The following is a 15963-nucleotide window of genomic DNA, read 5'->3' on the forward strand; positions in this document are numbered from 1 at the left end:
GATTCGGTTGGCAAGAATTTCATTGAGTATTTTTGCATCGATGTTCATAAGGGAAATTGGTCTGAAGTTCTCTTTCTTTGTTGGATCTTTGTGTGGTTTTGGTATCAGCGTAATTGTGGCTTCATAGAAGGAATTGGGTAGGGTTCCTTCTGTTTCTAGTTTGTGGAATAGTTTGAAGAGTATTGGTGTTAACTCTTCTTTGAAGGTCTGATAGAATTCTGTACTGAAACTATCTGTTCCTGTGCGTTTTTTGGTTGGAAGACTTTCTATGACTCCTTATATTTTTTTATGGGTTATGGGACTGTTTAGATGATCTATTTGGTCCTGATTTAATTTTGGTATTTGGTATCTGTCAAGGAAATTGTCCATTTCCTCCAGATTCTCCAGTTGTGTTGAGTACAGGCTCTTGTAGTAGGATCTGATGATTTTTTGGATTTCCTCAGTTTCTGTTGTTATATCTCCCTTTTCATTTCTAAGTTTGTTAATTTGGATACTTTCTCTGTGCCCTTTGGTCAGTCTGGCTAAGGGTTTATCTGTCTTGTTGATTTTCTCAAAGAACCAGCTCCTGATTTTGTTGATTCTTTGTATGGTTCTCTTTGTTTCTACTTGATTGATTTCAGCCCTGAGTTTGATGATTTCCTGCCTTCTACTCCTCCTGGGTGAAATAGCTTCTTTTTGTTCCAGGGCTTTCAGGTGTGTCATTAAGCTGGTAATGTATGCTCTCTCCATTTTATTTTTGGAGGCACTCAGGGCTATGAGTTTTCCTCTTAGCACTGCTTTCATTGTGTCCCATAGTTTTGGGTATGTTGTGTCTTCATTTTCATTGTTTTTTAAAATGTATTTAATTTCTTTCTTTATTTCTTTCTTGACCAAGGTAATATTGAGTAGAATATTGTTCAGTTTCCACGTGTATGTGGGTTTTCTGTTGTTTTTGTTGCTTTTGAAGACCACGTTTACTCCATAGTGATCTGATAGGAGGCATGGGATTAGTTCGATCTTCTTATATTTGTTGAGGTCTGTCTTGTGACCAATTATATGGTCGATTTTGGAGAAGGTACCATGAGGTGCTGAGAAAAAGGTATATTCTTTTGCTTTAGGATAGAATGTTCTATATATATCTGTTAAATCTAGTTGGTCACAGGAGTGGATGGCGGGGACTCAGACCTGTCTATAAAACCGAGGAAGGTTTTGAAGAATTCTTTTTAGGGGAAAGAGAGGTCATTGAAGCTGCCTGAGACAAAGGGCAAAGACAATATTCAGCGACCGACAAAAGCTGCAGTCTATCAGGGTCCTCATTCGCACTCTCTATTACATTGCAAATGTGCCCCCAGTAAGAAAAAATGGTGGCAGGAACAGCATAAGGGCCTTGCCTGGTCAGTTTTTCATTTAGTTCTCGACCCACTTTTTGCCATTTTTTATAGTGAATATCTGGTCTATGATGAACCAGGGGTATGTCTGATCTATAAAAATAAAAAATTTTATCAAATCCTTCTTTTTAACTCGAACTCCCCTTTCCCTGGGAGAAGCTTTCAGGTCTCTAATGAAGACTACTTCTTTAGACAAAGTATGGCCCATTTCTCATGGGACGGAAATATAAACTTACTGAGAAATGCTTTTTCTCTCCTGAGCGATAAGAGTGCTTCCTCCAAATGATTTCTTTGCCGCAGCAGCCTTCTCCTAGGGGATTTCAGTCCAGCAAAGGTCTGTACCTGGAGCACCATGTAGGGCACCACTTGTCCCGATCCACAGGACCTAGTTATTCTGGGAGCCAAGGGGAACCCAAGCCTAAAAGAGAGAAACAGGCGGGAAAAGGGAGCGAGGCCAAGCAAAAGGGAGATCTTGTCAAAGCCTCTTTAATGAAAAGCAAAATGCCTAGTTTTGAACACTCCATAAGAGGAAGTAAGGAGGGGCTGGGGGGAATGATAAAAGCTGTGAATGTGGTTTAGTCATTTATTGCTCAAGGAACAGCGTCAGTGTCTTGGCCACTTGGCCACCCTCAGTTGAGCATCATTTGATGTATGTCACATCGTTGCTGACAACCACAGGAAGAACCCGCCTTAGACTCAACCTTTGTCATGGTCTCTCACATGTTAAGAGATTCCTGGCAAACACTTTAAAAGAATGTTTCCATCCTAAGTTCCAAGACCAATTTATAAAATCTGAATAGATGTGGATTGGCCTCCCTTGACAGTCGGTCAAATCTAATTTATCTGTAGTTTGTTACTCTTCGAGCTATGCCTGTTTCTCTAGTGCTTGTGAAAGGTAGTTTACTAGAGGGTGAGAACTTCTATAATTTTGACTTTACTAATAGACCAATTACAATACTTTGGTAAAGCTATCTGATTATATATTTCATATATGTTTTTATCATTCCAAGGCATTCAGAACCATTGTTTATACCAAGGAAGACAGACAAGAAAGAAAGAAAGAAAGAAAGAAAGAAAGAAAGAAAGAAAGAAAGAAAGAAAGAATGAATTCATGAAATTCTTAGGCAAATGGATGGAGCTAGAGAATATCATACTAAGTGAGGTAACCCAGACTCAAAAGGTGAATCATGGTATGCACTCACTAATAAGTGGATATTAACCTAGAAAACTGGAATACCCAAAACATAATCCACACATCAAATGAGGTACAAGAAGAAAGGAGGAGTGGCCCCTGGTTCTGGAAAGACTCAGTGAAACAGTATTCAGCAAAACCAGAACGGGGAAGTGGGAAGGGGTAGGTGGGAGGACAGGGGAAGAGAAGGGGGCTTGCGGGACTTTCGGGGAGTGGGGGGGCTAGAAAAGGGGAAATCATTTGAAATGTAAATAAATTATATCGAATAATAAAAAAAAAAAAAAAAAAAAAAAAAAAAGAAAGAAAGAAAGAAAGAAAGAAAGAAAGAAAGGAAGGAAGGAAGGAAGAAAGGAAGGAAGGAAGAAAGGAAGGAAGAAAGAAAGAAAATGAGGCTTCAGAGATAGCTTGGCTAGTAAAGTGCTTACTATGTTAGCATGAGAACTTGAACTTAAAACTTACAAAAACATCTGCACACAGTGGCACCACATGCTGGGAATCTCACTTCTGGGGAGGTGGTTTCACAGCTCCCTGGGAGCTTCCTGACCAGACAGGCTTGCCTAATCAGTAAGCCCCAAGGTCCTAAAGAGAGACCTTGTTTCAAAAACAGTGGGTGGCTCTTGGGGAATGACATCCAAAGCTGACCTCTGCTTTACAATTTTAAAAATTATTTTTGTTTTGTGTGTGTGTTTTTGTGCACATTTGCGCATATATGAATGCCCATCTAACACAGTATACATGTGGAGATCAGAGGACAACTTGCAGAAGCCAGTTCATATTCCTGCCATGTGGACCATGGGCATGAATATCATGTTATCTGGTTAGGTGGCAGGCACCTCTATCTGCTGAGCTGTCTTGTTCGTTCTAACTACTCGTTTTTTCTTTTTCTTTTACTACGAATTTACTTTCACTGACTATGAATTCTTTTCATAATTGTAGACGTATGTATTCATAACAATTGTGTGGTTTTCATTTGTGAAAGTATGTGGCAAGAAACAGTCCCTGGGTACATATTGAGGGTTGTTTTCAACTTATTTATGTGGCAGAGAGAGATTTAATAAGTAGTAATTTTGTACAAAGCTGTTGCACCAGGATTTAACTGGGCACACGTGAATTACAGCAGTTTAGACAGAAGAGCCTCCTTAGCATGAGGGATTATGCTGGCTTGCAGACTTAGAAAGAAACCATGGTTATAATAGAGTTACGGAACAAAACAAAGTGGGGAGGAGGATGCTTGTTCCTACAAATAAATCAAAGATACAGTGTTATATCAATAGTAGGTGAGTCATTGGCAATTTTAAACTTTATTCACATAGTAATTTGCTTTTATTCATACAGTAATTTCCTTCAAATATTCTACCATAAGCACTGTGTGGTGCATTTCAATCCCATAGATGTGGGCACCCTTAGTGAGCTTCTTAATTACCCTAATTTGGAAGAACTAAGTTACAAATTGGTGACTTAGGTCACCATCTTTGCTCCTGTGGGTGAGCAGACAGATCCAGACAGCTACACAGAGATCACCCCAGTATAAGATCACTTGGGACATGGCTCCACCTGCACCCAGGAGCTGGGCAAAGCCACAGCTGTCTGTGCACCTACCCTGCCAGGGGACATCTGCACTGTAGGGAATCCCATGGTTAGAGGTGAGATGCAGTCATCTTTGCCCCTGTGACTGTGTAGACAGATGCAGACAGGTACTCAGAGATCGCCATAATATAAGAGTGCTTGGGACACGGCCCACCAGGGCCCCACCTGCACCCAGAAACTGGGTAACACCTCCACAACTATCTGTGCACCTAGTCTGCTACGAATATCTGCTCTGCATTAAGTCCCACAATTACAGGTGAGGCCACCATTTTCACTCCTACAACTGCAGGCTGATACAGGCAGGAAAACAGAGAACAGCCAAGTATAAGAACACTTGGGACTCAGTTTGCCAGGGCCCTACCTGGACCCAGGAGCTGGGAAGCCCCACAGCAATCTGTGCCAAGAGAAAGCCAGTCACCTGGGAATGCTGAGATAGGCTTGCAGGCACACAAGAGGGATAAGCACCAGCAAGTAACAGCAGGACCAACTGACACCAGAGATAAACAGATGGCAAAAGGCAAATGTAGGAACGTTACTAACAGAAATCAAGGCAATGTGGCATCAACCAAACCCAATTCTCCCACAAGAGCAAGTCCTGGATGTCCCAACACATCAGAAAAGCAAGATTTGGATTTAAAATCACAGCTCACGATGCTGACAGAGGGCTTCAAGAAGAGCATAAATAACTCCCTTAAAGAAATACAGGAGAACACAAGTAAACAGGGAAATGTCCTTAATGAACTAAAGGAAACAGTTGAAGGAATTGAACAAAACCATCCAGGATCTAATAATGGAGGTAGAAACGAAAAAGAAGTCACAAAGGGAAACAGCTCGAGACATAGAAAACCTATGAAAGAAGTCAGGAGTCAAGTATCAATAGAAGAATACAACAGATAGAAAAGAGTATCTCAGATGCAGAAGATGCCCTAAAAAGCATTGATACAACAGTCAAAGAAAATTAAAAACGTGAAAAGATCCTGACCCAAAACATCCAGGAAATCCAGGACAAAATGAGAAGACCAAACCTAAGAATTATAGGTATAGAAGAGAGTGAAGATTTCCAACTTAAAGAGCCAGTAAATGTCTTCAAGAAAATTATAGAAGAAAACTTCCCTAACGTAAAGAAAAGGATACCCATGAACATAAAAGAAGCCTACAGAACTCCAAATAGATTTGACCAGAAAAGAAATTCCTCCTATCACATAATAATTAAAACACCAAATGTACTAAACAAAGAAAGAATATTAAAAGCAGTAAGGGAAAAATGTCATGTAACATATAAAGGCAGACCTACAGAATTATACCAGACTTCTCACCAGAGACTATAAAAGCCAGAAGAGTCTGGGCAGATGTCATACAGACCCTAAAAGGAACACAAATGCCAGTTCAGGCAACTATACCCAGGAAAACTCTCAATTACCATAGATGGAGAAATCAAGGTATTCCATGACAAAAACAAATTTACACAGTATCTTTCCACAAATCCAGCCATTCAAAGGATAACGGATGGAAAATAGGACCAAAAGGAGGGAAACTACAAACTAGAAAAAGCAAGAAATTAATCTTCATTCAACAAACCCAAAAGAAGATAACCACACAAACATAACAATTACATGGAAATTAGCAGGAAGCAACAATCACTATTCCTTAATATCTCTTAACATCAATGGACTCAATTCTCCAATAAAAAGACATAGACTAACAGACTGGATTCATAAACAAGACCCAACATTTTGCTGCATACAGGAAACACATCTCAGTGTCAAAGACAAACACTATCTCCAAGAAAAAGGCTGGAAAGAGTTTTCCAAGGAAATGGTTCCAGGAAACAAGTTGGAGTAGCCATTCTAATATCCAATAAAATAGACTTTCAACCAAAAGTCACAAAAAAGACACAGAAGGACACTTTATATTCATCAAAGGAAAAAATCTAACAAGAACTCTCAATTCTGAACATCACTGTTCCAAATACAAAGGCACCCTCATTCATAAAAGAAACTTTACTAAAGCTTAAAGCACTCATCGTAACCCACACAATAATTGTGGGGGACTTCAACACCCCACTCTCCTCAATGGACAGATCAGGGAAATACAAACTAAGCAGAAACACAGTGAAATTAACAGAAGTTTTGGACAAAATGGGTATCTATACAGATACCAAAACAGATATCTATAGAATATTTCATCCTAAATCAAAAGAATATACCTTCTTCTCAGCATCTCATAGTACCTTCTCCAAAATTGACCATATGATTGGTCACAAAACAGACCTCAACAGATATAAGAAGATCAAACTAATTCCATGCCTCCTATCACATCACTATGAAGTAAGGGAGGTCTTCAATAACAATAAAAACAGCAGAAAGCTTATATATACATGGAAGTTGAGCAGTGCTCTACTCAATGATACCTTGGTCAAGGAAGAAATAAGGAAAGAAATCAATGGCTTTTTAGAGTTTAATGAAAATGAAGGCACAACATATCCAAATTTATGGGACACAATGAAAGCAGTGCTAAGAGGAAAACTCATAACTCTGAGTGCCTCCAAAAAAAAATGCAGGAGAGAGCATACACTAGTAGATTAAAAGCACACCTGAAAGCTTTAGAACAGAAAGAAGCTAATACACCCAAGAAGAATAGCAGGTAGGAAATAATCAAATTCAGGGCTGAAATCAACCAAGTAGAAACAAAAAGAACTATACAAAGAATCAACAAAAACCAGGAGCTTGTACTTTGAGAAAATGAACAAAATAGATAAAACTTTAGCCAGACTTACCAGAGGGCACTGAGAGCCAAAATCTAAATTAGCAAAATTAGAAATGAAAAGGGAGAAATACCATCAAAAACTGAGGAAATTCAGAAAAGCATCAGATCCTACTACAAAAGCCTATACTCAACACAACTGGAAAATGAGGATGAAATGGACAATTTTCTACACAGATACCAACTACCAAAGTTTAATCAGGATCAGAGAAACCATCTAAACGATCCAAAAATCCCCTAAAAAAATAGAAGTGGCCATTGACAGTCTCCTAACCAAAAAAAGCCCAGGACCAGATGGTTTTAGTGCAGAATTCTATCAGACCTTCAAAGAAGACCTAATACCAATACTCTTCAAATTATTCCACAAAGTACTAACAGAAAGCACACTACCCAACTTGTTCTATGAAGCTACAATTTTGCTGATAGCAAAACCATACAAATTCCAACAAAGAAAGAAAATGTTAGACCAATTTCCCTTATGAACATCGTTGCAAAAATACTCAATAAAATTCTTGCAATCTGAATCCAAGAACACATCAAAATGATCATTCACCATGATCAAGGAGGCTTCACCCAGGAATACAGAAATGTTTCAATATATGGAAATCCATCAATGTAATCTACTACATAAATTCAAAGAAAAAACACATGGTAATTATATTGCATGTTGAAAAAGTATTTGAAAAATTACCATCCTTTCATGTTAAAGGTCTTGGAAAGACCAGGAATTCAAGGTTCATACCTAAACATAGTAAAAACAATATCCATCAAACCAGTAGCCAACATCAAACTAAATGTAGAGAAACTTGAAGCAATCCCACAAAAATCAGAGACTAGACAAGGCCGTCCTGTCACTCCATATTTATTCATATTTATTCAATACAGTACTTGAAGTTCTATCACTATTTGCAGATGATATGATAGTATACTTAAACAACAACAACAACAACAACAAACAAACAAACAAACAAACAAAACCCTCCACCAGTGTCTTAGTCAGGGTTTCACTGCTGTGAACACCATGACCAATGCAAGTTTTATAAAAGACAACATTTAATTGGGGCTAGTTTACAGGCTCAGATGTTCAGTCCATTGTCATCAAGGCAGAAGCATAGCGACATCCAGGCAGATATGGTACAGGAGAAGCTGAGAGTTCTACATCTTCCTCTGAAGGCTGCTAGTGGAAGACTGACATCCAGACAGCTAGGGTGAGTTTCTTAAGCCCACACCCACAGTGACACACCTACTCCAACAAGGCCACACTTCCTAATAGGGTTATTCCATGGGCCATTCATATACATACCACCACAACCAGAGAACAACAGATGATAAACAACTTCAGCAAAGTGGCTGCATATAAAATTAACTCAAGCAAATCAGTAGCCTTCCATATATATATATATATATATATATATATATATATATATATATATTCTTTATTTACATTTCAAATGATTTCCCCTTTACTGGACACCCCCCCTCCTATCAGTAGCCTTCCTATACTCAAAGAATAAGCAGGCTGAGAAACAAATTAAGGAAATGACACCCTTCACAATAGCCACAAACAATATAAAGTACCTTGGTGTGACTCTAACAAAACAAGTGACAGGAACTTCAAGTCTCTGAAGAAAGAAATCGAAGAAGACCTCAGAAGATGGAAAAATCATCCATGCTCATGGATTAGCAGGATTAATATAGTAAAAAGGGCCATCTTGCCAAAAACAATATACAGATTCAATGCAATCCCCATCAAAAATCCCAAATCAATTCATCATAGAGTTAGAAAGAACAATTCGCAAATTCATCTGGAATAACAAAATAACCAGGATAGATAAAACTATTCTCAACAGAAAAAGAACTTCTGGGGAAATCAGTATTCCAGACCTCATGAAGGACTACAGCGCAATAGTGTTAAAAACTGCATGGTAATGGTACAGTGACAGGCAGGTAGATCAATGCAATAGAATTGAAGAGTCAGAAATGAATCCACACACCTATGGTCACTTGATCTTTGACAAAGGAGCTACAACCATCCAGTGGAACAAAGATAGCCTTTTCAACAAATGGTGCTGGTTCAACTGGAGTTCAGCATGCAGAAGAATGCAAATCAACGCATTCATATCTCCTTGTACTAAGCTCAAGTACAAGTGGATCAAGGACCTCCACATAAAACCAGACACACTGAAACTAATAGAAAAGAAACTGGGGAAGAGCTTTGAGCACATGAGCACAGGGGAAAAGTTCCTGAACAGAACACCAATAACTTATACTCTAAGATCCAAATTTGACAAATGGGACCTCATAAAATTACAGTTTTTGTAAGGCAAAAGACACTGTCAAAGGGACAAAATGGCAACCAACAAATTGGGAAAAGTTTTTACCAGCCCTAAATGTGACAGAGAGCTAATATCCAAGATATACAAAGAACTCAAGAAGTTAGACCCCAGACAACCAAATAACACTATTTAAAATGGGGTACTTAGCTAAACAAAGAATTTTCACCTGAGAAATATTGAACGGCTGAGAAGCACCTAAAGAAATGTTCAACATCCTTAGTCATCAGGGAAATGCAAATCAAAACAACCCTGAGATTTCACCTCACACCCGTCAGAATGGCTAAGATCAAAACTCAGGAGAAAACATATTTGGCAAGGATATAGAGAAAGAGGAACATTACTCCACTGCTGGTGGGGTTGCAAGCTGGTACAACCACTCTGGAAATCAGTCTGGCAGTTCCTTAGAAAACTGGGCATGATACTATGGGAGGACCCCGCTATGCCACTCCTGGGCATATCTCAGCATGTAATAAGGACACATGTTCCACTATGTTCATAGCAGCCCTATTTGTAATAGCCAGAAGCTGGAAAGAACTAGATGTCCCTCAACAGAAGACTGGATACAGAAAATGTGGTGTATATATACACAATGGAGTACTATTGAGCCATTAAAAACAATGAATTCATGAAATTCTTAGGCAAATGGGTGAAACTGGAAAATATCATCCTATGTGAAGTAACCCTATGACAAAAGAACACACATGCTAAGTGGATATTAGCCCAGAAGCTGGGAATCCCCAAGAAACAATTCACATATCAAATGATGCCCAAGAAGAAGGAAGGAAAGGCCCATGTTCCTAGAAAAGCTCAATGCAGCATTGTAGGGGAATTCCAGGACAGGGAAGCAGGAGGGGGTTGATTGGGGAACAGGGGAAGGGAAGAGGGCTTATGAAATATTCGAGGAGGGGGGGTCCAGGAAATGGGAAATCATTTTAAATGTTTCCTTCTATGCTTGCTATAGTGATTTCATATGTAGGTGACTCATTGTGACACGGGGTTTTCTCTAACCATAAACTTAGGTTCAAATTCTTGTGAGAACCGAGACTCCTTGTTAACTAACCACTGGAAAAAGAAAGGTTACTCAAGGAACCTTAACATCTGCTAATACCAATGCTATTACTTTTTCAGCAGTAAGAGAACCAACATTAGGGGAACTAAAGGGTCAGAATCTCATGGCACTGAGCAATAAAAATATCTCTGTCAGCACTCTTGATAGGACCCAGTGGAGATGAAGCTAGAAGTGGAAGCCGGCAACTGATGCCATTGGCGCCCCATAGTTTCTGCTGTGTCCTAAGAGCATGAAATAAAGATCAATTGCCTCGCTGATAAAATCTCCCCAAATAATGCTGTTAAAAGGAAAGGCATCCTTTACCTCTTGAACTCTCAAAGCTTTTACGTTTCCTGCCACCTGTTTAATTCCAGATTTGTCCTCCTGGGAATCTGGAGAAAGTCCAATATCAAACCAAGAAGGCATGGCCATTACATGTTTAATGTAATAGGCATAACGGGTGCCATGTGGATAGGTTTATCTGATGTGGGACATTCTGATATCTACAACGGCTTCTGCCCATCCTTGCCCAGTATCTCTCAGTCCATGAAGTAAAATAACTGGTTGTACCCTTCTGGGCAGTGGGCACAGCAGCAGGCAGTGGGGCTGCAAATCCACCAGCAGGTGGACTGCACACACCATAGGAGAAAAATAATTTAATGGATTACTTTTACTTCCCCCCCTTAATTGAAAATAGATTTTCCCCTCACATAACATACATCATGACCACAATTTCCACAGTTTCCCCTCCATCTGCTCCTCCCACCTCCCCTCCTGTCCAGATCCACCCCCTCAGATACTGATTTAGGGTCCACTCCAGAACATGGAGTAATTTGTTTCCCCAATGAAACTCTTCTGTGCCAAAGATGTTAACATGTAGGGTGAAGGATCTATGGGTACCAGCTTGAGTTCTCCATTGTTCAATGAGTTGTACACATACATGTTGTCTTCAGCAATGGGGTCTTGCCATTAGTTAATGGTAAGTGACCTATATTCTTGGTTTTTGAAACTTAATAAATCAAACTAATGTGAGAAAGACTTCAAAAATAAGGGGTGGGTAAAGCTACAGTTTTCTAACAAGAATTCATTGCCTATTTCATTTGTGTGCTTAAAAATTTCATCCCTAGACCACATAACTTACCACCAGCACCAGGCCATACTGACATTAACACATTTCCAACCCCATCAAAGAGTCGCACACCCACTGAGCTATTCTCATCCTTATTTAGTTGAATCTCTTTTTGTAGTTGGCTTATCTCTGAATCCATTGTTTCATATTTCCTTTTAAATCCCTCATTAAGCATGTCTTCTTGGATCTATAAAAAGAAACACACACTTGGAAAACTGTGCCCATTGAAAGTCAGATGTTTGCACTTGGAACTAGGCCTTAATGACATGTGTCTATCTCTCTATCAAAAAAAGTGCTCATAGATGAATTTTCCTGATTCCTGGGTTATGAGAGATTACCCAAAACAGCTGGATTCCTTCTGTACCTCTCAGAAGAGTGGGAGATGTCAGACAAGGCCAGACCTGGGCACTGTCCTTCTGAGAAGTTCAGTGACCTACCCAGTCTTACCTTCAACTTGTGTGCCAGCCTCTCCTCTTGCTCTCTCAAAATGTTCTTCCCTGCAGTCTCCATCTACTCATGCAGCTGGGCCATATTTTCCTTGTAGCTTCTCTCTTGAGCTTCCATAATCTGCTGCAGCTCCTTCTGCCTCTGTCTTAGTAGCTCCTGCTCTTTCTTGGCCGCCTCCTTCTGAGCCCGCTCAGCTGTCCCACAAAGGTTTGAGAGAGGCAAGACACAAGGGTCAGGACTCAACTCTCCTTTCTTTGGTTCAGAGACATAGCCAATTTTGAACCATGCAAGAAAGAAGTCTGAATTCTAGCCACCACATCCCCAGAACACACTTCAGAGTGATGCTAGAAGGTGACTGTCATGGTCTCTGAGTGAGACCTCTTAATTTCTGATTAGCAGAAGTGTGTAACCTATGTCAGAAGATCTTCCTGTTCATCAGTCAGCAGGCTTAGGAGAAGCCTACCGATCACAATGAAAGTCAACCCCTCCACGTACCTTCCATGACCTTCTGGCCATCAGTGAGGGCTTTGTCTGACTATAGGATGGAAACGACTTTAGGAAGCTCTGAAGGACATGTGTTGCCTGGTGAAACAAGCAGGAGAAATTGTCAGGTCACAAAAACAAACTCAGAGCTGTCTTCTGAGGTTTGCATGGCTGCTCAGTACGCTGAGCTGCCTTGCCTCGTCTTCTGTGGCCTGAAAAAGCATTAGGATCCCAGCCATCCCATCCCGAGATTCTTAAATGTGCACAACAGTAGTACCTAATTATACCCTTATTCTGAGGATTGAATTTTAACTTTCAAAGTGGCATGTGCTTTCATGTTACTGATGATATCTGTCATGTAATGTAAGGTATTACAGTCATGGTGGTTCGTGTCTATAATCCTAACACTGGGGAGGCTAAGGTCATGGGACTACAAATTCAGTGCCAGTGTGGTCTGGTTACATCAGGGTTCCATCTCAGAACAATACAATGGGATCTAAAACATAAAAAGAGGGTGTCAAATACGATAAGTGAACATTATTAGTCTTGCAACCATGATAATACTAATTACATCATTATGTCTGCTCACTGTTTATACCAAGATAATTCTTACCCTGATATAGCCAACTGACTATTTATATCTGAGGCAAGATGATCAATATCTCATGGGCAAGTGTGTATTTGATCTTCAAATCCCATGTACTTAGTTCAGAAACAATTGCCATGTTTATCCAATGGAATAAAAATGTTCTATTCATGTTACAACTATTTAACTATTTACTTTAAACTACTTTGTGGGAGAGATTTATTTTGGGATTGTTGAGAAAAAGATTAGAGAGAGATGAGGGATATGCTCATCATACCATGTGTATAAGAGTTTGTGTGTGTGTGTTTGTGTGTGTATGAAAATTTCTCAATGTAACACAGTATTGTGTGAAGTATAATAATAAAATACAATTAAAATTTTAAAAAATAAATAAGAATAACTTATTCTGGATTTTGAGAAGTTGGAAGTGCAAAGGGAGGCAGGCTCCTCCCTTGCCTCACCAACACTTCAGCTGAATTCCAAGGAGGAAAGAGACTTCCTGTCAACCCTAAACCCATCTCCCTGGTGCTCACTCTCACCCCTCACCTTCACTCCCTTCCTGGGCACTTGCTCATAGTCACGCTCACCTTCTTCCTGGCCTCTAAGTAGAGACTATGGCCTCCAGGAACAGAGAAAGTTCCACATGAGATGCTCTCCCTCAGGGACTCTGAGAGCTTGTCCAGCTCAGCCTGGCAGTGACTGAGAGATGCTGCTTCATTCTGTCATGAGAAATCTTCCTTTTTTCCTCTGTGGTGACTTGCCAGGGGATTGTTGAGATATCAGAGAAGGAAGTTGTAAGAGAATGGATCCAACTGTGGTCTTGAGGGAAGCAATAATAGACTCAACTGTGAAAAGTATAGCACGAGTTAGAGAACTCTCTTTAGTCCCATAGAGTCTCTGAGCCACTGTCCAAGCAACTTCAGAATTTCCCCACCCCTCCCATGGCCAGCCTATCCCCTGTGAAATAACAAGGTCAAATGGCAGAACTGTTGGCCTTTTCAATGACATGACACTGAGATTAACCATGAAGCTACCACCAACTGAGCAATGGAATGTGGCAGGCAGGGAGTTTCCTTCAGAGACTTATATAGGGGAAAATATATCATGAAGAAGCTACTCAGGACAGTGGCAGAACTTTGTATAGGTTCATGAGCCCTTCATTAATTATTTCAGGGAGTATATGGGTGTGTGGAGATATAACAAAACAAGTTGTGCTGTATAAATTACAGTCCAGGGGACTCTCTTGAGTTAGAAGACTCTCCAGAGTTTTCAGGCAAGAACTGAACTCATCTTGTTTCCATCCTCTGATAGCCTGAGCAGAGCATTCTACCCTCCCTGTACCATGCTTATAATCTGTAAAACTGAGCTAACACACACATGCCTTTTCTTCTGATAGGCTCATTGAAAACTCCTCCGCACCAGTGGGGGGAAAAAAAACAATCAGGTCCCTGACTTTTGAACCTGTAGAAGAAACCTAGCACTCACAAGAATGGAGAACCACACGGTTAAGATGGCAGCCATTAATCAATACTCTTAAAGATGGGACTCGGGATAGAAAAGAAAAGAGACAATCACAAGTTCTTCTGGAATTGCTGGCTCTCATCCTTGAAGGAGTGCTCCATGAAGACAGCAATGGCTTCCTTCTCACAGGCTGCATGCACATCCAGCAGCTCCTGGAGCGTGTCTGTGGGGAGCCTCACTCGCTGGGCCATCTGCTCACTGTAGTCGTCAGCTGCCTTCTGCACAGCAATGGAGTTCTCACACTGGGCCAGGGTAGTCACTGCATTTTCTAAACATGGCACCACCACTCCACTATTGATGGCATCCACGTAGGTCGAGAGACAGAATGAAAGACTACATATCAAACTAGCTTTGGTTAATGTCACATGGTTCATGAATCAGCAATGTAGTAGGCTGCTTACACAATGAAAATTTCATGTATGAGAGCGAAGACCTATTTTGTGTGTAACCCCAACCTCAAATCAAAGTGATAATCTATTTTTTATTAAAAAATTTAAAAATTTCAGGGCAATAACGACATTGTGTGAGAAAAACAGCTCTTAGTATTGGCATCATGTGACTGTATGGAGCCATTTTCCCGAAGAATATGAGTATATAAGACAATTGTTATTTTGTCTTATAGGAGGGGGTTGTGTGTGTGTGTGTGTGTGTGTGTGTGTGTGTGTGTGTGTGTAAACCAAATGACAAGCTCTGTTAGCTCAAATACCAACCCTCATTTAAGTTTTATAATTTCTATTATTCTTCCATTTATTATGTCCTGATTGCAGTTTGCCCTCCCTCTGCCCCCCACCTCCACCCTTGCTGCCCCTCACCTTCCCCCTCCTCATCCATTCCCCCTTCATTTTCATTCAGAAAAGGACAGGCCTCCCAGAAATAGTGACCAAACATGGCATATCAAGTGATATCAAGATTAGGTGCCTCACTTCATAATGCAGTTGAAGAAGGCAACACATCAGAGGCTGTTTCTAATTCTCTCACCTGCTTTTAATTTTATATATTTTATTGAGACAATGTCTCTCACTGGCTGAAAGTTGACAGGACTGGCCCCCAGAACCTGCCTGCCTCTGCCAGGCTCCAATTTCCTGGTGTGTATACCCCCACTATCAATTTTGTAAGTAGAATCTGGGGGTTGAACTCATGCTTCCGAGCTAAGCCTTCTACTGACTGAGCCATCATTCTAGGCAAAAATACTGATTTCTTTTTTAATTTCAAACTCACAATAAACTTTTAGGAACCTTAGTATCTTACCTACCTTAGAACTGTCTTTTCTAGACAGACAAAAGAAATGTGACTGTCCTCTGCATTACTTCAAATATACATATTCCCTCTTTATCCTTCGCCTTGCTTCTTTGATAGCATATTAGATTCTTTGACATGTATTAGATGTCAGTAAAGGCCCATGTAGAGAGACCATATTTTTCTAAAAATTTTTGTCCTTCTTAGAAAACAATTATCTGAGTAGCATGAACAGCTGTTTTTTTGTGGTCACATCATATATTAACAT

At 40.1% G+C, this 15963-nt stretch overlaps 1 protein-coding gene and 1 pseudogene across 1 annotated transcript in view; both read right to left on the bottom strand.

Annotated features, from left to right (window-relative positions):
* Positions 1-15963, bottom strand: part of LOC127682624 (guanylate-binding protein 4) — a 103452-nt gene that overhangs the window by 25551 nt on the left and 61938 nt on the right. The gene's annotated exons all lie outside the window — the stretch shown is intronic.
* Positions 10327-11932, bottom strand: LOC127682495 (acyl-protein thioesterase 1-like; annotated as a pseudogene).

Source organism: Apodemus sylvaticus, chromosome 4, assembly GCF_947179515.1.
Source record: "Apodemus sylvaticus chromosome 4, mApoSyl1.1, whole genome shotgun sequence".
NCBI classification, from domain to species: Eukaryota; Metazoa; Chordata; class Mammalia; order Rodentia; family Muridae; genus Apodemus; species Apodemus sylvaticus.